Genomic DNA, 27,074 nt, shown 5'->3' on the forward strand with positions numbered 1-27,074 from the left:
AGACATATCAAACAAAGTCTTTCATACAAACTTTAACTAAAATGCCTTTCATAGTTAAATAAGTGTTACAAAAACCAAAAAGGAGAGAGAAATAAATAGGCAATAAAAACAGAGGTTTTCACCTCCAAGATTTGGAATCAGGAATCATGTCAAGGAGGCATTTAGACACAAAGAAACTGTCCCAGATGGCAGAAGCAGCAAGCACAAATCACGGTGAAGGAACAGAGAGGTGCACAAGAGCAAAATCCACAAATTAAGGTGGTCAAGTTAGGTCTGATATGAACACGAATGAAGAATCTGTAAGATGATGGAGCTGCAAGACTTTGTAAGCGTGAAAAGTCAAGTGAGCCATTCTGCCCAGGCTGCAGTATGGAGAGCTGAAGTATGGGAAAGCTACAAAGAAAGGGCAGCAGTAGTCAAGTTGATCGGAGGTGGAGAAGACGTGGAATAGCATTTCAGCAGAGGTGGGTTTAAGGCATTGACATGTACTGGCAATGGCAACAATTTATATGCAGGACATAGCACCTGTGGGAGGAGAATGGAGGTTCAGAATCAAGGATGATGTAAAGGCTGTGAAAGTGATGTTATAAGGAAAGGGATGAGTTGAGAACAACAGAAGATATGGAGGGCCACACTGCACTGATCCTATGACAGCTGATTTGCACTACCATCACAAATTGGTTTTGTCATGTATCTTTGTAATTTCCAGGCTGTCTCCCCCTACTCCTGCCCCACCCCCCAAAAATACCACTAAACATCCCCTCTCCTTAGCAAGGCCAATGAAATGACACAGACGTGGCGTTTTTAGACCAAATTCTTTTGGAGATTAACAAAATAAAAAGTTTGGGGGGGAAAGTCAACCACAATGAAAGGTTTGCAAACACCATCACTTTCAAATTGTATCTGTGATTTTTCCAGATTTCCCAGAAAAATTCTACCCCAGTAGCTCAAGTAACGTGAAATTTCAATGGGATTAGTTTCTTTGGGGCTGTGGGGGAGGGGGACTACAGAAGGTTGACAGTCAGGTTTATAGTGGGAAGTTAGCTTAAACCTTAACTATGGAGATGCAAATCTGTCATATGAACTCTGGGATAGGTGATACCTTCAAGACACAGCCCAGCAATACAGGAGGAGGGGGTGTAGAGGAGGCTATGCTGCTAATCGGACCCCTGCCCTCCCCCAAGAGGAATTCTGGAGACTTAGCTTAAATTCTTCATGAGGCTCAGAGTGCATTCTACAATAGCAGCAAAACCACCCTACTAAAGAGTTCAGCAAATGTTCTCCTCTATGCTGCTCCTCTATGCACAGCTATGCTGTGGCTGGTCCTTGGTAGATTCATCAGAAGTCTCCTTTCCTTTCCCCACGTACACAGCTAGGCACATCTGTGTAGGTTTCCAGACAAAGTAGTTACTACTGTTTTTACTATACAACAACATATTACTAACAGTTCAGCCGTAGGCATAAACAAACAAAGAAAAAACACCTTTACATTGTGCATTAACAAACACAGTGTGTTATTTATGCGATAATAAGAAGCTCAGCCAGTTCCAGCCTGGGGCATTCAGCAACCTGTCCCAAACTCCAACCTACCAGACGGCTGAGTAATATTCCTCTGAATTGCCAATGAGCAGCCTAACATATCTGACGATTCACAACAATTTCTTTCACAAAAATGCTGGCTTTATCTTTTATTATTTTAAGTTTACATCTGTCTTTAAAGCCTGCCTCTGCTGGGATGCCTCCAAATCACTCCCATCTGACATCGAGTAGGCAAATGATGAGCTGCCACTTCTGCTACCCCGTTTGTTTTATCATTGATTCCTTCTCCCAATCCATCCGCATCCCAATTGTCTGTTTTGTCCACCTGTTACATCCCAGCCATCATGTTCATTTGGAGCTCTGTGAGGCAGGGACTTTCTTCTTGGTACACTGCCTAGTACATCCGATGAAGTGAGCTGTAGCTCACGAAAGCTCATGCTCAAATAAATTGGTTAGTCTCTAAGGTGCCATAAATACTCCTTTTCTTTTTGCCTAGTACAATGAGCATGATCCTTGAGAGGAGTTCGTAAAAACTGCTGTAATACAAAAAAATAAGAAGTATAACCATTCAGTACAACCTTAATTATTCAAATGATGCACAGAGCTCATTGAGTAAACTTTAGGATCATCCAGGCATATTTCTGTGTCATTTATAGTTTTACTAGTAGTAAGTATTTATACTATAATGTACAACAGAGGCCTCAATCAAGATCACAGCTGGGCATTTTAAAAATATAGGTAAGAGACAATCCCTGCCCCAGAGAACTTACATTCCGAAAGACACAAAGTAGGCAAAGGAGATGTGTGGCAGCATAGTCTAGTGACTAAGGCATTGGACTGGGAATCAGCAGATCTGGTGTGACCCAAACAGCATCACAGTGCAAGAGGCTCATGGGTACCTGGTAATGAGTTTCAGCTGGCCTGAGCAGTTCAGTGTATCCCAATTCACTAATGTCAAACTGTATCTGATGTGTGTCATGTAAGATATCATTAGAAAACTAATACCATGTTGATCATTAATATTCTTGCATGGTGTGTGTATAGTAAATGTCCATGAGACCATACAAATATGAAGGAAACGTTGAACTAAAATATGTTTACCAGACCAGTTTGGGGAGTGGGTAAACAGTTTATCCTAGACAAAGAACAAGCCAATGCCTCCAGCCAGGTGACAGAGTCGATTAGCTATCACATGTCAAGTGCCATTCATTTGCATTGAAGAGGGCAGGAACAGATCAATTTGCATTTTAGCAAACACAATCGGGGAAGAAACCAGCATGGAACTTCCTTCTCCATGTCTCCTTCCTCACAGCTGGAATGAATTTTATTTCGGGGGGTAACTTTTGGAAGAATCCATTTCAAAGGTTCACTGTACTATAAAAGAGAGGGACAAAGAACCCCAAGTTTTCTTTCATCTAGGAAGACATGGGGAACCAGCACCCTGTTCTTCTGTGGAAGGTCCTGACAGAGAGAGTCAGGCAAGCTGGACAGCGTGTGGCTGGTGAGAGAAATCATCTTAATCAAAGGCTGTGCTGTGCTAGATTAAGTTTTAAACCTGTGTTTTTCATTTTTATTTGCTTGTAAACATCTCTACCTTTATTTCCTTTACTTCGCATCACTTAGCCTATGTCCTGTTAATAAACTTGTTTTATTTTAATCTAAACCAACCCAGTGCTATATTTGAATTGAAGTGATTGTTAATAGCAGTTAATGTGGCAAACTGTTGGGTACTGTATCTTTAAAGGAGCAAACAGACCTTATTATTCCCTGAATGGTCCAAGAAAGGGCTGGAGACTGCAGAGCACATCGTTTTAGGGAAAATCAGGACGGGGAGTGTGTTGGAGTCACTTGGCTAGCAGTAACCATTGCTGGTAGATACCAGAGTGTGGCTGGGATGTAAAAAGCAAGTTGCTGGAAAGAAGTGCTAAGCCAGAGCTACTTAACACAGAGACCCACTCAGTGCATGCTTGTCTGCTGGTTGTTGGTGTCCAGGCTGTGAGTCACAGCAGCAGAGGATTTAAGGCACCCAGGGTAACAGGGCAGGCAGTTACACAATTCTTCACTGGTCTGATTGCACCCAGAATGTGAGACCTGGTTTCTGTACCAGGCTTTGCCATTCACAGTGTGCAACCTTGAGCAAGTGTCTGTGCCTCTGGTTCACTCCCTCCCTTCCCCCCATACCCCCCCACCCCACACCCAGCTGTAGCTTGCCGCCTTCTCTGAGACTGAAAGCTTTGAGTCAGAGACTCTCACTCTTACTATGTGTTCATACAGTGCCTAAAACCACTGGACTCCAATCTCAGCTGGGGCCTCTAGACACTACAGCGGTACAACTAAGACATAACTTTCTGAGAACATAGGTGTCAATTCACTGAGGTTCTACTGTATAAACAGTACAAATTTTGTGAGGGGGAGTCAAGAGTAGAAAGGTCAAGATTCAACCAGTGCAATGAGACTGTAGCTCCCAAGCTGCATATGTGACTGTTGGAACGGATTTAGCAAGCTGTGTGGTTACACCTTCTTTGTAACCTTTATTCATTCAGAGAGAGCACTTTTCTTCAAGACAAAGGCAATGACCTCTTCATGACAGAGAGGCTCAAGCCCCATCTCCACAGATAAAGCTAAAAAAATACTTGAACTGAAACAATCATCCTCTGAACATGCAAGAACAATTTCAGAATCCCTGATACACAGCTAATCAGCCAGTGATGAAAGCTAACCTTACATTTTATGACAACAATCAGCTAAATTAATTAGCAACATGCAAATTAATGCAGTTTTCTCATCGGTATTGCCTGGATGTTGCAAAAGCAAGTCTAACGTGCTTTCATATCATTCCTTCCTGGATATAAAAGGCATCAGTATATAGGAACTCAGAAAAACTATATCATCGTTTTAAGGCAAAATGGAACATTTTTGTGCCACCCATGTTGCTGACAATGAAGAAGACAGATGGGCTCCTCCCACCTCAAGTTTATATCTAACAACAAATCAAATGCCAAATAACCACACTGGGTGCTGTTGGCAGTTTCAGTATTTTTCTGCTGCCATTTGTGGAACAATCCACCCCATATAAACCCTTGGTTTTAATCATAATTGCCCTGTGAAGGAGACTACCATATTGATCAGCAAAAGGTAACATTTTCCATTCCACAAAAAGTTTCATTTCCTTCCAAGTGTTTTGCAGAAAATACCTCCCATTTTCGAACCAGCTCTAGTATGTGCTATACACTGTAGGAATTTACTCACATGTGAACGCGCACACACACACACACACAAAGGGTTACACAATGGATTCCAAGAGTCCAGTAAAAACAGATACAAAATACTATAGCACCACAAGTGTTTTACTTCTATATTTGCAATCACTGAGCCCAATTGCCAAGTTCCTTAATCAAAGGGTCATCAGGCAAAACTCCCATTGAAGTCAACAGGAAAATTTTGCATGAGAAGGGACTTCCAGGGATTTTGAAGTGATATAGTAACAATGGGCAAATCCTGATTAGTTGCTAATAATACCCAGTAACGTTGATCATGTCACATTTTTGGTGAATGACTTTATACAGTTCCACTGCAAAATCACTGATATCCTCATGCTGTCAGACTGAAGTATGTTTTTGAAACATATGAAATTATGCTAGTAAAGTGTGAAAGGAAAAAGCTGGGGAAATATTTTTGTACTCATGCTTGTACAAAGCACAACAAATGGGCATGCAAATCCAAATACTAGAGGTATAACTTGACCCTGCTAAGCAACCTACATACTTGAGGAGACAGATGCCAGGCTTCTAGTGAATATATGTTATCTTAGATCTAATGTAGTTAAATAGATGAGAAATTATATAAAATCCATCATACCCTCTTGCTGTCTGAATCACTTTATGGGGTGTCTAGAATCAAATCATAATCTTTCCAGTACCATACAGCACGCAATATTATGACACATCCATTCTATGTTGGCACTGATACATTATATTCATGATTTGGAGTGATAAAGTATCCCTGGTGTGACATTTTAATGGTTTCATAAATCAAATACACAATGGCATGATATTTTTTGTAATCTACAATGAAAAATCTATTTTGTTAGATGGAATTACATTCATGTATAATGCTCTTACCACAGTGCACAAGAAACACTGACAAAAAGCAAAATCCCTGGCCAAAAGTTTTTCAAAGCAACAATAATTTGCAGCAGTCAACAATCGTGTTCTTTCCCATTTTAACTCCTGATAGGCTAAACCTAGAGATCAACCCATCACAAAACGTTTTGATATTGATTTAGAACACACCAAAGTCCAGGGATGTTTGAAAGGTTTGGATTCTAAACATTTTTGCCTCCAAAATGATGGGCTCTTTCAAACCTAGTATTTTAGTTCAGACCCATCTCTAGTTAAAACTATTCAATAAGATTTTGAGGTTAGTTCTCTACCATGAAACATGCATAATTAACCATTCCTTCTCACTGATCCTGGTACCCCATGTGTCTTTCTTTTTACTGCCTGGCAGCAGCTACTACACATTGTTAAAGTTTGTTTAGGCTTTTGGGGGAGAAGCCCATGTCTTATTTGTTCTCCAAAGGATGATGCACATCTTTGATACTGAATAAATGTTTAATAATTAGACTAAATGCCAAATTTTTAAACTCAGAGTTTTGGAGATAAACTTTTATGTCAATGGAGTAACACAAGGGGTAAATCTGTCCATTTGAGTTTGCAAACATGGGATGAAGTCTCAAGAGAGCAGATTCTCTCAGGCCTTGTCTACACTACGAAATTAAGTCGAATTAATAGAAGTCTGTTTTGTAGAAAGCGTTTTTATACAGGCGATTGTGTGTGTCCCCACACAAATGCTCTAAGTGCATGTAGTCGACGGAGTGCTTCCACAGTACCAAGGCAACCGTCGACTTCCGGAGCATTGCACTGTGGGTAGCTATCCCACAGTTCCCGCAGTCTCCACTGTCCATTTGAATTCTGGGTAGAAATCCCAGTGCCTGATGGGACTAAAACATTGTCGTGGGTGGTTTTGGGTACATATCGTCAAGCCCCACTTCCCTCCCTCCTTCCGTGAAAGCAAGGGCAGACAATCGTTTTGCACCTTTTTTCCTGAGTTACCTGTGCGGACGCCATATCATGGCAAGCATGGAGCCCGCTCAGCTAACCGTCACCGTATGTCTCCTGGGTGCTGTCAGACGCGGTTCTGCATTGCTACACAGCAGCACTTTATTGCCTTTGGCAGCAGACAGTGCAGTATGACTGGTAGCCGTCGTCCACGTAGTCCAGGGTGCTCCTTTAACTGACCTCAATGACGTCAGAGGCACCTGGGCAAACATGGGAGTGACTCAGCCAGGTCATTTCCCTTTTAAGTTTCGTCTCATGGTGATTCAGTCCTACTGGCACTGCACTGTCTTTTAATCAGCAGCCAGCAAAAGACAATGGCCAGCAGTCATCCAGCACCATCTTCTGCCGAGCACCCAGGAGATGACGATGGCTAGCGATCGTACTGCATAGTCTGCTGCCAGCAAGATGTATAAAGATAGATGAAGTGGCTCAAAACTAGAAATAGACCAGATTTGTTTTGTATTCATTTTCTCCTCCCTCCCTCCATGAAATCAACGGCCTGCTAAACCCAGTTTTGAGTTCTATCCTTGAGGTTTTGAGTTCTATCCTTGAGGGGGCCATTCTGTTTCTTGCAAAGCCACCCCTTTTGTTGATTTTAATTCCCTGTAAGCCAACCCTGTAAGCCATGTTGTCAGTCACCCCTCCCTCCATCAGAGCAACAGCAAACAAATGTTTCGTGCCCTTTTCCCTGGATTGCCCGAGCAGGAACAGATACCATAGCACAGCAAGCATGGAGCCTGTTCAGCTCACCACAGCATTTATGACGATTGTAAACACCTCGCGCATTATCGTGCAGTGTATGCAGAACCAGCACCTGAAAAACCAGGCGAGGAGGCAACAGCAGCACAGTGATGAGGATATGAACACACTTTTCTCTTAAACCGCTTTCCCCCGCAATTTGGAGATCATGGTGTTAACGGGGCAGGCTCATGCCATGGAACGCCGATTCTGGGCCCGGGAAACAAGCATAGAGTGGTGGGACCGCATAGTGTTGCAGGTCTGGGATGATTCCCAGTGGCTCCGAAACTTTCGCATGTGTACGCGCAGTTTCATGGAACTTTGAGACTTGCTTTCCCCTCCCCTGACGTGCAAGAATACCAAGATGAGAGCAGCCCTCACAGTTCACAAGCAAGTGGCAATAGCCCTGTGGAAGCTTGCAATGCCAGACAGCTACCAGTCAGTCGGTAATCAATTTGGAGTGGGAAAATCTACTGTGGGGGCTGCTGTGATGCAAGTAGTCAACGCAATCATTGAGCTACTGCTATCAAAGGTAGTGACTCTGGGAAATGTGCAGGTCATATTAGAAGGCTTTGCTGCAATGGGATTCCCTAACTGTCGTGGGGCTATAGACGGAACGCATATCCCTATCTTGGAACCTGACGACCATGGCAGCCATTACATAAACCACAAGGGGTACTGTTCAATGGTGCTGCAAGCATTGGTGGATTACAAGGGATGTTTCACCAACATCAACGTGGGATGGCCGAGAAAGGTCCATGATGCTCGCGTCTTCAGAAACTCTGGTCTGTTTCAAAAGCTGCAGGAAGGGATTTACTTCCCAGACCAGAAAATAACTGTTGGGGATGTTGAAATGTCTATAGTTATCCTTGGGGACCCAGCCTACCCCTTAATGCCCTGGCTCATGAAGCCATACACAGGCACCCTGGACAGTAGTCAGGAGCTGTTCAACTATAGGCTGAGCAAGTGCAGAATGGTGGTAGAGTGTGCATTTGGTCATTTAAAGAGTCGCTGGCGCAGTTTACTGACTCGCTCAGACCTCAGGGAAACCAATATTCCCATTGTTACTGCTGCTTGCTGTGTGCTCCACAATCGCTGTGAGAGTAAGGGGGAGATATTTATGGAGGGGTGGGAGGATGATGCAAATCACCTGGCCGCTGAATACACGCAGCCAGACACCAAGGCGGTTAGAAGAGCACAGCAGGAAGTGGTGCGCATCAGAGAAGCTTTGAAAACCAGTTTCATGACTGGCCAGGGTACTGTGTGACACTTCTGTTTGTTTCTCCTTGATGAAAACCCACCCCCTTGGTTGCCTCTAAATTCTCTGTAAGCCACCTGCCCTCCCCCTTTGATCACAGCTTGCTTGCAAAGGAAATAAAGTCACTATCAGTTCAAAAACATGTATTCTTTATTAATTGATTACAAAAATAGGGAGATAACTCACAAAGTAGCCCGGGTGGGGTGTGGGAGGAGGGTAGGAGGGAAGGAAAAGGCCACTTTAAAACGTGTTTAATGCCAGCCTTCTGTTGCTTGAGCTGTCCACTGGGATGGAGTGGTTGGGTGCCCGGATCCTCCCACCCCGCGTTCTTAGGTGTCTGGGTGGGGAAGCTATGGAACTTAGGGAGGACGGAGGGCGGTTAAGCAGGGGCTGCAGCGGCAGTCTGTGATCCTGCTGCCATTCATGAACCTCCACCAGACGCTGGAGCATGTCCGTTTGATCCCGCAGTAGCCCCAGTGTTGCCTCATGCCTCCTCTGATCTTCCTGCCGCCACCTCTCCTCACGTTCATCGGCGACCGTCCTGTACTCTGCTATTGTGTCCCTCCACACAGCTCTGTCAGTGTTGGACGACTGCATGGGCTCAGAGAACATGTCATTGCGCGTTCCTTTTTTTTCGCCACCTTATCTGAGATAGCCTTTGGGATGGAGGAGGGAGGCTTGAAACATTTGCAGCTGCTGGAGGAAAAAAAGGGAGTGAAGTATTTTAAAAGATACATTTTACAGAACAATGGCTATACTCTTTCACGGTGAACAACGCTATTCACATTACATGGCACGTGTGATTTTGGTACAAGGTTGCATTTTGCATCTTATATTAAGTGCCTGCGGCTTTGGTATTCGAGATCACACACGCAGGGCCAGGCAACAGAATTCAGCTTGCAGATGGCCATGGTAAGCCATAGTCTTTCGGCTTCTGCAACCTTCATAACAGCAGCCCCCTCCTTTCCCATACCAAGCAAAGCCCGTTGAGTTGGCCATTTAGTGCTGCAGTTTTCCTGTTAACGTGCAGCAGCAGAAACCAAACTAACCCCCTCCCCCCATCCAATTCTCTGGGATGATTGCTTTCCCCCTCCCCCCACCGCCTGGCTGGTATCAGGGAAGATCCCTGCTAGCCAATCGCGAACAGCTCAGTGCCAATGGCACCCGCCCCCCCCACCGTGTGGCTAACTGCGGGGAGGATTTCTTTTCAGCCACAGGCAAACAGCCCAGTAGGAATGGGCACCCTGAATGTCCCCTTAATCAAATTCCCCTATTTCAACCAGGTTACCATGAACAATATCACTCTCCTGAGGATAACACAGAGAGATAAAGAACGGATGTTGCTTGAATGCCAGCAAACACCGGGACCATAAACTGCCAGGCGTTGTCATGCAATGATACCAGATTACTTGCTACTAGCATGGCATGGTAAAGTGTCCTACCCTGGAGGATGGAATAAGGCTGCTATCCCCAAAAACCTTCTGCAAATGCTTTCAGAGTACCTCCAGGAGAGCTTCATGGAGATGTCCCTGGAGGATTTCTGCTCCATCCCCAGACATGTTAGCAGACTTTTCCAGTAGCAGTACAGGCCACGAATGCATCCCAAGTCCTCAGGGCTACTTAATCATTAAAAAACGCTTGCTTTTATAACATGTATTATATTTAAAAAGGTACACTCATCAGAGGTCCCTTCTCCAGCTTCATTCGGTTGGGAGGGTATTTCAGTCAGCGTGATAAAAAGATCCTGGGTGTGGGGGAGAATGGTGTGCTCTCCCCAAGCACTGATGTGTGCTCTGATGTGTGCTCTCCCCAAGCTTGTCCTCCTCCTCATCGTCCCCATCTGCAAAATCCTCAGCCACGGCAGAGAGTACCCCATCATCGGAGTCCACGGATAGGGGTGGGGTAGTGGTGGCGGCCCCCCCTAGAATTGCATGCAGCTCAGCGTAGAAGAGGCATGTCTGGGGCTCTGTCCCGGAGCATCCGCTTGATTCTTTGGTTTTCTGGTACACTTGTCTGAGCTCCTTAAGTTTCACGCGGCACTGCGCTGTGTCCCTGATGTAGCCTCTGTCTCTCATGACCTCGGAGATTTTTTGAAATATTTTGGCATTTGATCTTTTGGAATGTAGTTCTGATAGCACGGATTCCTCTCCCCATACAGCGATCAGATCCAGTACCTCCCGTTCGGTCCATGCTGGAGCTTTTTTTCGATTCTGGGACTGCATGGTCACCTGTGTTGATGAGCTCTGTATGGTCATCTGTGCTGATGAGCTTGCCTGGCCAAACAGGAAATGAGATTCAAAAGTTCCCAGGGCTTTTCCTGTACACCTGGCCAGTGCATCCGAGTTGAGAGTGCTGTCCAGAGCGGTCACAATGGTGCACTGTGGGATAGCTCCCGGAGGCCAATACCTTCGAATTGCGTCCACACTAACCCTAATTCGAAACGGCAATGTCGATTTCAGCACTAATCCCCTCTTTGGGGAGGAGTACAGAATTCGATTTTAAGAGAGCTTTATGTCGAAAAAATGGCTTCGTTGTGTGGACGGGTACAGGGTTAATTCAGATTTAACGCTGCTAAAATGACATAAACTCGTAGTGTAGACCAGGCCTTAGGAAGTTCTTTGGATTTCCTGCTTCCAGCTGGGCCAGAAATACCCTGTCTTGTTGTACTACAGATATCTACTTCCAGCCCTGAGAAGGATGTGCAGAGAAATGTGAAAATAATAAAACTAAACTTAAAGGGGAGGAAGTTACATACATTTTATTTCAGGCCACAAATAAGTTTACTCAGAGTATTGGATGGAAGTTTGAGTCATCAGTTCTGATTTTAGACAAACCCTTTCACCCAGCCCCTAAAAGTATCAGCTTGCAAGTAATTACATACTGTATTATGGCAACTAACAAGATTTGTTCATTGACTGCCACCACTTTGATACATCGTAGCTGATAGTTAACTTAAATTCTACTCTTCAAAATCAGGGTCTGTGCTATTCACACATGACAAGGGTTGAATGGAATGGCCTCAGAGTCATCGAAGTGACATGGCATGAAGGGTATATTTAGAAAATTATCTGTAATCAGAATGTCATTCCATTGCAAATTGTGGGGCCAATCCTGCAAGGTCCTGAGCACCTTCTGAGATGCAAGTCAATGGGAAATGATGGTACTCAGCATTTCACAGGACTGTTGCCTATAGGATTACTTGCTATGAAGATTGCAATGCATGTAATTTACTAGGAGTATTTTATTCTTAGGAGCTCTTGAAGTAAAAAGGTATAATGATCATTTGATGTATCAGAAATCTTCACATGCTGCTGTGTTGATCCATTTCCTGAAATTTTGCAAGAGGTGTTGCAATGTCATTTACAATTAAGGATTAAGAGCAACTATTAAAGTTCTGGAATTAAAACTAAGGGTATGTCTATACTACGAAATTAGGTCGAATTTATAGAAGTTGGTTTTGTAGAAAGCGTTTTTATACAGGCGATGGTGTGTGTCCCCACACAAATGCTCTAAGTGCATGTAGTCAGCGGAGTGCATCCACAGAACCAAGGCAACCGTCGACTTCCAGAGCGTTGCACTGTGGGTAGCTATCCCACAGTTCCTGCAGTCTCCGCTGCCCATTTGAATTCTGGGTAGAAATCCCAGTGCCTGATGGGGCTAAAACATTGTCACAGGTGGTTCTGAGTACATATCGTCAAGCCCCCCTTCCCTCCCTCCTTCTGTGAAAGCAAAGGCAGACAATCGTTTTGTGCCTTTTTTCTTGAGTTACCTGTGCAGACACCATACCACGGCAAGCATGGAGCCCGCTCAGCTAACCATCACCGTATGTCTCCTGGGTGCTAGCAGACGCGGTACTGCATTGCTACACAGCAGCACTTTATTGCCTTTTGGCAGCAGACAGTGCAGTATGACTGGTAGCCGTCATCCACGTAGTCCAGGGTGCTCTTTTAACTGACCTCGATGAGGTCGGGGTGCCTGGGCAAACATGGGAGTGACTCAGCCAGGTCATTTCCCTTTTAAGTTTCATCTCATGGTGATTCAGTCCTACTGGCACTGCACTGTCTTTTAATCAGCAGCCAGCAGAAGACAATGGCCAGCAGTCATCCAGCACCATCTTCTGCCGAGCACCTAGGAGATGATGATGGCTAGCGGTCATACTGCACAGTCTGCTGCCAGCAAGATGTATAAAGATAGATGAAGTGGCTCAAAACGAGAAATAGACCAGATTTGTTTTGTATTCATTTTCTCCTCCCTCCCTCCGTGAAATCAACAGCCTGCTAAACCCAGTTTTGAGTTCTATCCTTGAGGTTTTGAGTTCTATCCTTGAGGGGGCCATTCTGTTTCTTGCAAAGCCACCCCCTTTGTTGATTTTAATTCCCTGTAAGCCAACCCTGTAAGCCATGTGATCAGTCGCCCCTCCCTCCATCAGGGCAATGGCAGACAATCGTTCCGCGCCTTTTTTCTGTGCAGATGCCATACCCCAGCAAGCATGGAGCCTGCTCAGATCACTTTGGCAATTAGGAGCACATTAAACACCACACGCATTATCCAGCAGTATATGCAGCACCAGAACCTGGCAAAGCGAAACTGGGCGAGTAGGCGACGTCAGCATGGTGATGAGAGTGATGAGGACATGGACACAGACTTCTCTCAAAGCACGGGCCCTGGCAATGTGGGCATCATGGTGCTAATGGGTCAGGTTCATGCAGTGGAACGCCGATTCTGGGCTCGGGAAACAAGTACAGACTGATGGGACCACATAGTGTTGCGGGTCTGGGACGATTCCCAGTGGCTCCAAAACTTTTGCATGTGTAAGGGCACTTTCATGGAACTTTGTGACTTGCTTTCCCCCGCCCTGAGGCGCAAGAATACCAAGATAAGAGCAGCCCTCACAGTTCACAAGCGAGTGGCAATAGCCCTGTGGAAGCTTGCAACGCCAGACAGCTACCGGTCAGTCGGGAATCAATTTGGAGTGGGAAAATCTACTGTGGGGGCTGCTGTGATGCAAGTAGCCAATGCAATCAAAGATCTGCTGATATCAAGGGTAGTGACCCTGGGAAATGTGCAGGTCATAGTGGATGGCTTTGCTGCAATGGGATTCCCTAACTGCGGTGGGGCCATAGATGGAACCCATATCCCTATCTTGGGACCGGAGCACCAAGCCGGCGAGTAAATAAACCACAACGGGTACTTTTCAATAGTGCTGCAAGCACTGGTGGATCACAAAGGACGTTTCACCAACATCAACATGGGATGGCCAGAAAAGGTACATGACGCTCGCATCTTCAGGAACTCTGGTCTGTTTCAAAAGCTGCGGGAAGGGACTTTATTCCCAGACCAGAAAATAACCATTGGGGATATTGAAATGTCTATAGATATCCTTGGGGACCCAGCCTACCCCTTAATGCTATGGCTCATAAATCCATACACAGGCAGCCTGGACAGTAGTCAGGAGCTGTTCAACTACAGGCTGAGCAAGTGCAGAATGGTGGTAGAATGTGCATTTGGATGTTTAAAAGCATGCTGGCGCAGTTTACTGACTCAGTTAGACCTCAGCAAAACCAATATTCCCACTGTTATTGCTGCTTGCTGTGCACTCCACAATATCTGTGAGAGTAAGGGGGAGACATTTATGGTGGGGTGGGAGGTTGAGGCAAATTGCCTGGCTGCTGGTTATGCACAGCCAGACACCAGGGCGGTTAGAAGAGCACAGGAGAGCGTGGTGCGCATCAGAGAAGCTTTGAAAACCAGTTTCATGACTGGCCAGGCTACGGTGTGAAAGTTCTGTTTGTTTCTCCTTGATGAAACACCCGCCCCTTGGTTCACTCTACTTCCCTGTAAGCTAACCATCCTCCCCTCCTCCCTTCGATCACCGCTTGCAGAGACAATAAAGTCATTGTTGCTTCACATTCATGCATTCTTTATTAATTCATCACACAAATAGGGGGATAACTACCAAGGTAGCCCAGGAGGGTTGGTGGAGGAGAGAAGCACTAGGAGGGGTGATGGAGGAGGGAAGGATAAGACCACACAGCACTTTAAAAGTTTAAAACTTTAAAACTTATTGAATGCCACCCTTCCGTTGTTTGGGCAATCCTCTGGGGTGGAGTGGCTGGGTGGCCAGAGGCCCCCCCACCGCGTTCTTGGGAGTCTGGGTGAGGAGGCTATGGAACTTGGGGAGGACTGTGGTTGGTTACACAGGGGCTGTAGCAGCGGTCTGTGCTCCTGCTGCCTTTCCTGCAGCTCAACCATATGCTGGAGCATATTAGTTTGATCCTCCAGCAGCTTCAGCATTGAGTCCTGCCTCCTCTCATCACACTGCCGCCACCTTTCAGCTTCAGCCCTCTCTTCAGCCCAACACTTACTCTCTTCAGCCCGCCACCTCTCCTCCCGGTCATTTTGTGCTTTCCTGCACTTTGACATTGTCTGCCTCCATGCATTCGTCTGTGCTCTGTCAGTGTGGGAGGACAGCATGAGCTCAGAGAACATTTCATCGCGAGTGCGGTTTTTTTGCCTTCTGATCTTCACTAGCCTCTGGAAAGGAGAAGATCTTGTGATCCTTGAAACACATCCAGCTGGTGAAGAAAAAAAAAGGGACAGTGGTATTTAAAAAGACACTTTTTATAGAACAATGGGTACACTTTTTCACAGTAAACCTTGCTGTTAACATTACATACATAGCACATGTGCTTTCATTCCAAGGTCGCATTTTGCCTCCCCCCCAGCACATGGCTAGTCCCTCCACCCTGCACCCTCCCTGTGGCTAACAGCAGGGAACATTTCTGTTCAGCCACAGGCAAACAGCTCAGCAGGAACGGGCACCTCTGAATGTCACCTTAAGAAAAGCACCCTATTTCAACTAGGTGACCATGAATGATATCACTCTCCTGAGGATAACAGAGAGAGATAAAGAACGGATGTTGTTTGAATGCCAGCAAACATACACTGCAATGCTTTGTTCTACAATGATTCCCAAGTACGTCCTACTAGCCTGGAGTGGTAAAGTGTGCTACCATGGTGGATGGAATAAGGCTGCCCTCCCCAGAAACCTTTTGCAAAGGCTTTGGGAGTACATCCAGGAGAGCCGCGAAAGCCAGGGCAAATTAATCATTAAACATGCTTGTTTTTAAACCATGTATAGTAATTTAAAAGGTACACTCACCAGAGGTCCCTACTCTGCCTGGTGGGTCCGGGAGACAGCCTTGGGTGGGTTCGGAGGGTACTAGCTCTAGGTCCAGGGTGAGAAACAGTTCCTGGCTGTTAGGAAAACCGGTTTCTCCACTTGCTTGCTGTGAGCTATCTTCCTCGTCCACAAAACCTGCTTCCGTGTTGCCTCCATCTCCATTGAAGGAGTCAAACAATATGGCTGGGGTAGTGGTGGCTGAACCCCTAAAATGGCATTCAGCTCAGCGTAGAAGTGGCATGTTTTGGGCTCTGACTCAGAGCGGCCATTCTCCTCTCTGGTAGGCTTGCCTCAGCTCCTTAAGTTTCACACGGCACTGCTTCGGGTCCCTGTTATGGCCTCTGTCCTTCATGCCGTGGGAGATTTTGACAAATGTTTTGGCATTTTGAAAACTGAAATGTAGTTCTGATAGCATGGATTCCTCTCCCCATACAGCAATCAGATCCCATACCTCCCGTTCAGTCCATGCTGGAGCTCTTTTTCAATTCTGGGACTCCATCATGGTCACCTCTGTTGATGAGCTCTGCATGGTCACCTGCAGCTTGCCACGCTGGCCAAACAGGAAATTGAAATTCAAAAGTTCACAGGCCTTTTCCTGTCTACCTGGCCAGTGCATCTGAGTTGAGAGTGCTGTCCAGAGCGGTCACAATGGAGCACTCTGGGATAGCTCATGGAGGACAATACCGTCTAATTGTGTCCACCGAACCCCAAATTCGACCCAGCAAGGCTGATTTCAGCGCTAATCCCCTTGTCGGGGGTGGAGTAAGGAAATCAATTTTAAGAGGCCTTTAAGTCAAAAAAAAGGGCTTCATCGTGTGGACGGGTGCAGGGTTAAATCCATTTAACACTGCTAAATTCGACCTCAACTCCTAGTGTAGACCAAGGCTAAAACTATTCCTACACTACACCATTTATGATATTGGCACTTGCAAATGAGAATGAGTTTATTAATGTTTAATTGTTTTTAAAACAAAAGGATCCCTTTAATGCTTCCATGAAGACACTGTCTCTTCTCTTTGCTGAATATCACTAATTACTTCACAGACAAAAATATTTCCTCATTGTAATTCTGAATCAGCGTAAAAATCTTCAGTGGGGGAATCTCCATATAGTCAGTCTCTCTCTTATCTCTTTCATGTGCTGCTTTAAATTTTTATTCCAAAACCCAGATGTGGCTTGGTAAAAAAAATGCCCATTTAAACAGGGACTGTATGCCATAATCAATCTGTTAGCAATTAAACCAAAAACCAGAAGATACGAGCTTATGATTTGTGGAATTCATATGGAGGACGTTATTTTCATGAATTCATGAAAGCCCAGTACCAGTGTCATTTAACATTATAATCCTACTGTACCAGGACAGCAACTGGATCACACAGATCTCCTGTCACATGAGATTGTATGCCATATGTCTCACACATTAATTCCTTTACCCAGGATGAATGGGAAATCAACATTTTGATTCCATTGCTAGATATTTGGCTGCACCAATAATGATGACATCAAGCAACATTAAGAGCTAAAGGAAACTCCAGTGTGAAAGTGGATTGAGTTAAAAAAGAGTCAGTTTAGCCCCACAGCTCTCACCTTTAGAATCCAGAGCACACCTTCTCCATGTGCTGACTGCAGCTTCCCTCACTCTGATGTGATGAATACAAATCAATTGCATGGCCACGAGAGTGTATTTCCCTGAAAGACACACACAGCTGCTTGATGTACCCATGGACATGTGGTTTCAATAAATGTAACATATAACACATATGGCAGATATATATCTCCAATTGCCTGTGTCTGACTTTTTGCTTTTGGATTATCTTATCCATATAGGTAACAGCTAAGAAGATTAATTTGCTAATGATGAGGTTTATATTCCTGTGAACAACAATTCTTGTACTCCTAATGTGGATGGTTTGTTGTTTTTGTTTGTTTGATTTAAGAGGAAGATAAACTTATTTCTTACAGATCACAACATTATTTCATTTATACTACTCCATCAAATGTCCCCCCATCTCCCCCAGCTTGTATTGCTCTGTACACTCAAGTTAAGGTCATAGCTCTAATTCACTGAGAGCTAAACTGTGGTTTTAACTCATTGTCCCGGTGCAGGTGAAAAGTGCTGGTGGTAGCCCTGGCATGTATTGTGCTTCTCAAGGGCCACTGTGGGCCCACATTACAATAACATCAGTTTTATTCTTCAAGAAAGTGTGATGCGCCACATTGCACCAGCATTCAACAGCTAGCGCAAAATGGCTACAGGGGCTGTGTCCCTGCCCTCTATGGGCTTTCTGGTACCAGTGTCTGTACTAAAGTCCCTAGTCCATACGTGCCAGAAGCGTAAGTATGGAATTCATGCCCCCTCTCTAGTCCTTGTAAAACAATAGCACTACATCCTCCCACCCTTATGCCCTCCACACCACAGTGTCCCTCTTGCAATCACAGACAGACACAATCCAGCACTAAGTAGGCAAATACTACAGTGAAGGTCTCTGAACACCTCCATACATTGAGCTTGATTAGTACAGTGTCTTTCATTATTGCTTGTCTCAATACATAGTACATTTTACAAGCTTCCCTGAGGCTGTTTTGACAGGAGAAACTATCAGTGATTACGGGATTACATCCGTCTGACCCTAGGACACTTATCGTCCCATGGGCAGCTAGGGGTTATACTCCACTGAGGTTGAAGATGTTCTGGGTCAGTATTTCAGGCACAGCCCTTCCTTGCCAAATTTGGTGAGTCCCATTTTGTAACCACTGCTAAAGAAAGCGTTGGGGGAGATTATGTAAACATCCTGCTCTTACTTTATTAAAAGTTCCTGATCTCGGCCATTAGGAGTCTCTCACCAAAAGATGGTAGCCATAGAAATTAAAAGAGACTGAACTGAATCTTTTCCACAAGTTAGAAATGCCAGAGCAATACACACACACCCTATGTAATCTATACATGGCATATTCAAGCAAGCAGTTTATCATCAATTTTTCCAGCAAAAACAGGGCTGCCAGGAGCAGGAAGCATTTTATTATTGCCACTTTTATAAGGCTTTACAACATTTTATATCCCTAAATTGCCAGTTAACTGCCAGCTATAGAACAGGCTATTCTTTCTTTTTGCATATTATTAGACAATGTTTACTGGGAGCAGAAGCCTCAGGTAATCCACACTTACAGGTGTTCCTCTCTCTTTTCAATTCCTTCTTCCACATGAGCTGAGAGATATGAGCACCTGAAGAAACTAAGGGCCTGGCTTTCGAAAAGGTCAAGTGACCAGGCATGCATATAAAAATACATGCATCTAATTTGCACATGTAATTACAGCAACCACATGCAATCAGGTATTTACAGGCACAACCAGTTGTGCCACTAAATTAATTGGCTGCACAAAAAATCCATTTGTGTGCAATCATAGTGATCGCTTGTATGAATTAGACACAAATACATATGTATTTTAAGAAAAAATAATTATAGTTTTCACACATTTTTGGTATCTAAACTTTTGAAAATGAGGCTGAGTGGATGCGCGAGAGGGAGGGAAGAACTGACTTTCAAAATTTCCTGAGACCAAATAGACTTTTTTCCTGTGTTATGGGAGATTTTACTGTCTTGAAAAACAATTATGAATTTAAAGCAATCTTGATCCTGACAAACAGGTGGGCTAGAGGAGCATCTGGAGAGAAACAAAATGGTCTCATCCGATGTTGCAATTTAGCCACCCCCTTTAGGTATCTGCAGTCATTGTGTGAACTTCATTAACAGTAACAATAGTAATTCCTAGCTTATATATATACAGCTCTTATTATTAAACCATAGGATTGAACTCTTACAGGGTATTCCACAGGGCTAGAGCAGACAGATATTTCAAATTAATCAATGCTATGGCTTTGTTACTATGATTAATGGCATTTGTGTACTGCTGAAGGATCCAATTCAACCCCAACAATGTCATTTTTACTTTCCTATGATAACCACACCTTAAGCCAAATCCTGCTGTTCTTACTCAGATCTTATTCAGGCAAAATTCCAGTTAATTTCAATGGAATTTTTGCCTGACTAAGGATCCCAGTATCTGGCCCTTTAAATTTATGTAAAAACAGGATGAGTAATGCAACCTGTCACTTAACAGATATCATGTAATGTTGTGTTGTATGCTTTAATATGGAATCAGCTGGAACTGGCATGGCCCAGTGGCCTGAACATATGATAGGAAGCTAGGAACTCCTAAATTCAAATCCCAGCTGTGAGAGCAGCTTCTTTTCTGGCCTTGGGTGAGTCACTTAAGCCGTCTTTTTTCAGTTCAGTAAAATGGAGGTGATAATACTAGGCTATGAGAATTAGTGTTTGTAAAGCAGTTTGCAAAAAGTTTTTAAAAATATACTATTTAGATCCATGTATTATAATAACTAAAAATGCATTAAGCATTTCAGGCATAGCTGTAGCGGTGTAGTGTAGACATTTCCTACATCAATAGAAGAGGTTTTTCCATGTAGATAATCCATCTCTCCAAGAGGCAGTAGGTAGTTTGAGGGAAGAATTCTAGTTGCATCTACTGCAGGGGTTAGCTCAACCTAACTACAGCACTCAGGGTGTGAAATTTTTCACAGCCTTAAGATCTAATTTTTAAGTGTAGACTGCCTTCTCCTTTGATGTTGCAAGTGCCAAGAATGGAGTTAGACTTACTTGGTCCTTGTGCGGTGAGGGCATAAAGACATGATTGTAGCTGGCTCCTATGGACAGGAACCCTCTTCCCGCATCACACTACACACCAGTACAGAACCTCTATGTATTTGTATTAAAATGCTCTCCTGAAGAGCCAGGAAGTTGTGTAAAAAGATTTCAGAGAGATTCCACAGGACAATGACTTAAGAGCTGGAGTTACACATTGCTGTGCAGCAATGTCCATATTTATTCTGATTATTCCTCCACATCAGTCACACATGCTACTTATGCAGATGTTAACAGAATCTATCTTAGTCATGCCGGGGCTTGAACCAGTGACTTTTACAGCTAAACAAATATCTCAGTAGCTTGGAGCTGTAACATACTCAAACCTGCTGAATCAGGTTGAGACAGAGGATATGAAACACACTGACTAGCAGGTTACACAGACACTGTGTTGAACCAGGACACGCACTAATCAGAAGGAGCTCCAGTACCATCCTGGAAATCATGAAGAAAAAGAGAAACAAATAGGGGAAACAGGATACCCTTCAAGAGAATTAGTGAGAGGCTCTTTAAATGGAATAAATGCATGAAAGCTTTCCAAAGCTATAAAAAAAATCTGCTTTTTAGCTGCTTTATGAGTTCTCAAAATGATAGCCCTTAAAAGCATTTCTGGGGGTTGAGTGAAATTCTAATTAGACCTATCTCTCTCTCATTGATATACATTATTTTCTTCAAAGCAAATGAAGGAAGAAAATAATGTATATCAATGAGAGAGAGACAGGTCTAATTAGAATTTCACTCAACCCCCAGAAATGTCCCAGATACGTATTTTGTTTTTGTTTGTTTGTTTTAAAGGAAGAGGAAATGTAGGTGAGAAATCAACTCCTAAAATGATAGGCACCTCACCAGTATATTAATAGAAATATCACATGGGAAAGTGATAACTGGAGTACAGAAGCATCTCCTTTTAGAAAATTTAGTCCACACAATTCTTCTCACCTCAGCGACACTCTCTCTTACCATAACGCAACCAGCCCTGAAATCAAGATGTTTCAGTGGAAGAACTATTTAAAATACAGACTAAAATACAAAATATTTTCCATCGCCTAAAGTGCCAAAGAATTAACTTGTTTTATCTAAAGCACCAGGTGTCAGTGCTTTGTATGCACTTAACTCTGATTACTGCTGCTGTCTGACCCCACTGCATACTTTTCCACTGCATGCATCCAATGAAGTGAGCTGTAGCTCACGAAAGCTTATGCTCAAATAAATTTGTTAGTCTCTAAGGTGCCACAAGTAATCCTTTTCTTTTTGTGAATACAGACTAACACAGCTGTTATTCTGAAACCTGTCAATAGACATATGTAATCACCAGCGAAGGATTCAATGCAGGCTTGTTTTTTAGAGGAGAAGGTAGATAATAAGGGGGCTGTGGGGGAAGTGAAGGGGTGCCTGTCTAATAATACCTGTATTGCAGCAGCATAGCAAAGCTTTCAGTACACACACACACACACACACGCACGCACACAGTTACTTTTATTTTTGCTGCAAACAGTTTCATGATTGATAGGAAACAACATATAAGGATGCATCCAATGAAGTGAGCTGTAGCTCTCAAAAGCTTATGCTCTAATAAATTTGTCAGTCTCTAAGGTGCCACAAGTCCTCCTTTACTTTTTACGGATACAGGCGAACACGGCTGCTACTCTGAAACATATAGGGTTGTTTGGGAAAATGGTGCTATTTACATTAGATAGAATACAAGCAAAAGCCTTCAGAAAGAGCCATGCTTCACAAAGGTCCATTTCTCTGGAGTGGACCGACCCCGAATTCTACACCCCAACAGCCTCATGCACTTGGAAAAGTTTAATTGTACTGCTCCCAGACATCTAGAGGTCCACCATGCAAATGTTATGGCTTGAGCCCCAATACAACATCCCGTCAGAAGGCAAAAGTTAATTATTTATTAAATCATCTTGTTAAAACCTCAGGAAGCTCATAACTGCCTAAACTTGAGAAGTCAGGCTGTTGTAAAGCACGTGCACTATGGCAGGCAGAGCACAATAAAAGAGCATGGTCTTGTGGCCAGAAATAGGGGCCGAAAGTAGAGACACTTAGTGGCCCTGTTGACTGACTGACCCCCTGGCGATCTTAGATAAGTCACTTTACCTTAGTTTCTCCCTCTGTAAAATAGGGTTAATGCTTCACTGACTCATAGGGATAGTCTGAGGCTTAATTAATATTTTAAAAGCACATTGTAATCCCAGCATGATGCCTGTTCTTGACAGCCTGGTAAAAGCATATTCGATACCAAAGATACGCATTGCAAAATCAAATGTTCTCGAGAATAAAACAATGTGCTTTTAAAATATGGGACACTTTTGTCCCATAGCAGATTTGGGGGAAGTAAGAGATGAGTTAATAGAACCTAAAAAGTTGAAGACCTGTGGGGGAAAAATCACAACCCACAATGTGTCCTCATTTCTCCTAAGTTCAGAAAGAATCTGGTTTCCACAAACACATAATTGTTGGCCTTTCAAAAGCAAATATCACTGAAGCCTGATTGCATGGAATGGATACTGTATGATAGGAAGTGAGATCCACTGCTTACCTTATCATTCATCCCTGCCAACTCATTGGTACAGAAAGGCGTCGCCCTCTGGAGGTAAAAGAGCTCAGCCCATCAATCCACAGTGACATTCACTCCCCAATTATACATTGTTTAATTAAAAACTAGATGGCTGATCTTACAGCATCGTTATATATGGACTACATTTGTAAGATTCCTAACCTTTATTGAAACAAAGATGGGAAGACAGCTCGAATAATTACAGGAATAGACTAGCCACATTGATGGATAATTTGTAATGGCTTTTACTGGGGACTAGCTACTGTCACAATTGTATCTTTGGGCCTTTTGATGTTTCCTGTTGAACAAGTATTTAAAATGCTGTATAGTAGCGGCACAGCCCCTTCCCCTGTACATGAAAGCTGGCAATTATGCAGCTGCAGGCAACATAAAAGGCCTTTTAAAAAATTGCACATATGCTTTAATAACACGTCTGCCTTCTGACTGCTTTATGCACCATGTGTTATTTTAAGGGTTCTGTTCCTGCAGGGCCATATCTCAGTAATGGTGAGGGGTTGGTGACTGCTGTGGGAAGGGATGGCTCACTCTGCATAGTGATTACACTCAGGGTATTACAAAGTGAGACAAGCGTGTCAGGGCTGTTCCCTGTCCAAAGCAATTGCTGCCTCCTGAAATTCCTTCTCCTCTCTAAGAAATCTAATTATCAAAAGACAAAGCTGCAGGGGATCTATGAATTTTGTACATGTTCTTGCAGTACATAATAACTGCTGTGCAGTTCCTGTTAATTAATGCTGATGATTTGCATTTACATTGGACCTAACTTGATGACACACTTTGTTCATCAGAGGCGGGGGGGGGGGGGATTTATAATTCGTCAGCTCAGATTGTAGAGATGGATACATTAGCCTCCATTGATCACAGTGATATAATGATATAATTCAGGCACAGTACAGCACTTTATATCAGGCCAATGATAAGTTACTTTGGTAATCCTGTGCCATGCTTCTGTCTCTCAGTACGTTATCTACTTAAGGCCTTAAGATTTCAGTTTGATTTTGCTCCCCTCCCCCCACTGCTTTCTCTCTCCCTCTCTCTTTTGGTGGTGGTTGCTGAGCAAAATATTAATGGGAAATATGAATGAAAGTCAGTGAGAGCACTAATACAATGATCTTTACATTTGCAGAAAATACAGTTCCAAGACTATTTTTCATAACAATATCAATAATTAGCAGTTCAGCGGTACATCTCAAAGAGTTTACAGAAGTGGTAGGTGTGATTATGCCCATTTTGCACCCGGAGAAACTAAGGCACAGAAAGCTATGGGAGTCTGACCCTGCACCCATTGAAGTCGATATGGTCACTGCCTTCAATGGGTGCAGAATCAAGCTATAAATGACTTGCCAAAGTAAGTCAGTGGCAGGGCTGAACACAGAAGCCAGTTTTCCTGATTCCCACTCTCATCATAACCTATTTTAAGGACCATGCTGCCTGTAAGTTATTACAGTAAGTGGCTCTTTAGCATACAATATTGGACATGGAGGGAAGTGCTATATATTTTAATACAATTCTTCTACAATGTTCTCTTCTCATTTTCTTCTGTTACCTTTTCATTACGTTACACATACTGTTCATCTTACAGGACAGAAATATAGCTTACATTCAAATTCTATTTCCATTTAATATTGTGTTAAATTTTGATTTCCAAATTCCCTAGAGAAAACAGTATCACCTAACTTTTCTTCACATGATATTTGAATGTTAAAATACTCTCCAAGCAGAAGTTCAGATTGCAGTAGAGATGCCCCTAAACCAAACTCCCAGGACTTTAGTCATGAGTCACATTTAGAGAGAGCTGCACCTTTGACCCCTCTCAGGTCTCTCAGCAGGTACCACTTCATGTAATAGGGCCTGTGCCATCATCTCTCTCTGGGTGAAATCCTGCAATTCTCCCACTCTTAGACCAGGTCCCCAGGCTACAGCCCTCTGTGTTTCATCCATGATTTCTCAACAGGGCCAACTAGGGTCATCACCTGCAAATCCTCCCTTTGGGACTGTGACCAGTGAAGAATAGAGGGAGCCCAAAGCAGCCTTCTTAAAACAAAGCATTGTTTAATCCTAACAGTACCATAACCTAAGAAGAGAAAAGGATTTTAAAACCACAGGCTATATGCTTGTCTATCATATCTAAAGGCCTATCTTACCCTCCTGACCTCAGGGTATGAATATCAAACTGCTCCCCAATAATCTCTGCCCCAGTCTCTCCCATAACTGTCTGGCCTCTGTGTCTTTAAAAAAATCTCCCACACCCTAACTGCTGAAGTTCAGACATTCCTGGAGAAACCTGTTTAGCAAACCCAGTAGGAGGAGGTTGTTGTATTAGATGGAATATATGGGCCCAAAGAGTCAAAGATGTTAACTTAACCCTATCAGGCTCCAATATTAAATGGTGTTAAAGTTCAGGGTTTGATATACAGAGATCTCAGCCTGCTTAGTACCAAGGTAAATACCTCATTAAAAATCCTTTTGTGAAAAAACAAAAGCTTTGATTAAACATAGAGAGAGAAAAAAGAAAAAAAGTTAAAGCATTTGCTCTCATTTTAACAACATCCCGTGTTCCTTTTCCCTTTAACTGCAGAGAGTTTTGAGAAGAAAAAATCCCTTTATTTGACAGTCTCAAATGGTAATAACTCATTTTTGGGGAAAAGAGAAGATGTTAGTTGAGGTAGACTGGAGCTGTTAAAGTTCGATCCCATTTTCTAGAAGACAAAACAAGACAAACACACAAAAGTGGAAAGAAAAGAACAGCAAAGAGAAAATGCAGCTTCTGTCTCTGGGGTTGACTCTCACTTGCAGCCTAGCTGGTGGAAAAACACAGAAACAGCACATGGCCTTATCAACCACTCTGAAACCTGGCAAACCCGTATCAGCGTCAAGGTGTTTAGGACATCGTTTTTGGCTGTCTCTCCGGTCACATATTTAAAACGTTTCAAAATATGCAGAAAGGGGGAAAAAGGAAAGGGATAAGGAAAGAAGAGAAGGGTGTGGAAGGACAAGGAAGAGGGAAGAGGGGCAGTGTAACCAAGTCTCACATCCCAGGTGGAAATTGGGATTAGCTAGAGCATTGGAGGTGGTGATGTCATCTCTCTGGCCCAGATTAGTCAGGACTTCTCTCAGGATTAGGAAGAAGGCGGCACAATGTTGTCACACTGGATCCCGGGAGATGGTGGGGCTGGCAGCCATAATGATGGAGCTCGTTCCATCCCCTTCTTTCCGTCTGTTATCCTTCATGGCAGCCAGTTTTCACCACAAAAATCTCTTTTTGAGAATCCCAAAAGGGACTCATGGAAAGAACAGCCTGTCCTCTCGTTATTTTGTCCACCAATTAGGCCTAATTTCTGACATGCCAGTTTTGGTCCCTTAATTTCCAGTCCCACAATTCTCTTGCTTGCCAGGCATGATCTGAACACAGTCCTTGATTTATATCAGTAGATCTTTTTGCTTGTTTCTCCATCTCTCATTTGCATCTTTCCCCATTAACATTTATGGTTATAGGTTATTGTGGCACGTTATAAACTTGGTCACAATTAAGGGCCTTGTAGGCCCAGTTATTAAAACAGGATCTAGCCAGAGCATCGCATCAAATTACTCCAGCACTGCCCAGATGTTGTAGGAGATGTTACCAGGTCATCGTCTCCCTTTGTCTACCTGCTGTCAGCTCCTGATTGAATTAACCCTTTATACTAATAGAGTAAACACCACAACAGACAAACTGATGGAGCATATAAATTCATAAAATATTACCAGCAGCTCAAATGTCCTTCATAACTTGGATCTGGGCCCAAAGTTTGCAGCTCAGACCCATCTCTAGTAGGGCTTGTTGTAAGTTTTCTGTCAAAACAAGTTGACAGAAAATTAGGTTTTCAGCTATGTTTGTGAAAAGGGTCTGCTTTCCACAAAATAATGCAGTTTTTGTTGAGAAATTAAACC

The 27,074-nt window shown here is 43.5% G+C and overlaps 2 long non-coding RNA genes across 5 annotated transcripts in view; both read right to left on the reverse strand.

Moving 5' to 3' along the window:
* Window positions 1-8,787: 8,787 nt before the first annotated feature.
* The window catches only part of LOC125622439 (uncharacterized), a 71,884-nt gene continuing 53,597 nt past the window's right edge, over window positions 8,788-27,074 (reverse strand). For 3 of the 4 annotated variants that reach the window (XR_012664630.1, XR_007352729.1, XR_012664632.1), the window contains exons 2-3: window positions 17,426-17,527; window positions 8,788-9,351 (exon numbers count right to left, since the gene is read on the reverse strand). This is a non-coding gene — a long non-coding RNA (uncharacterized LOC125622439). Of the gene's footprint in view, window positions 9,352-17,425; window positions 17,528-23,108; window positions 23,235-27,074 lie in introns of those variants that run through there. The other variant, XR_012664631.1, reaches the window with a different exon arrangement.
* Window positions 14,549-17,407, reverse strand: LOC142068812 (uncharacterized). The gene is made up of 2 exons (XR_012664699.1): window positions 15,818-17,407; window positions 14,549-15,230 (listed from the first exon to the last, which is right to left on the reverse strand). It is a non-coding gene; the product is annotated as an uncharacterized LOC142068812 (long non-coding RNA).

The sequence above is a fragment of the Caretta caretta genome, chromosome 13 (genome assembly GCF_965140235.1).
Source record: "Caretta caretta isolate rCarCar2 chromosome 13, rCarCar1.hap1, whole genome shotgun sequence".
Lineage (NCBI taxonomy): Eukaryota > Metazoa > Chordata > Testudines > Cheloniidae > Caretta > Caretta caretta.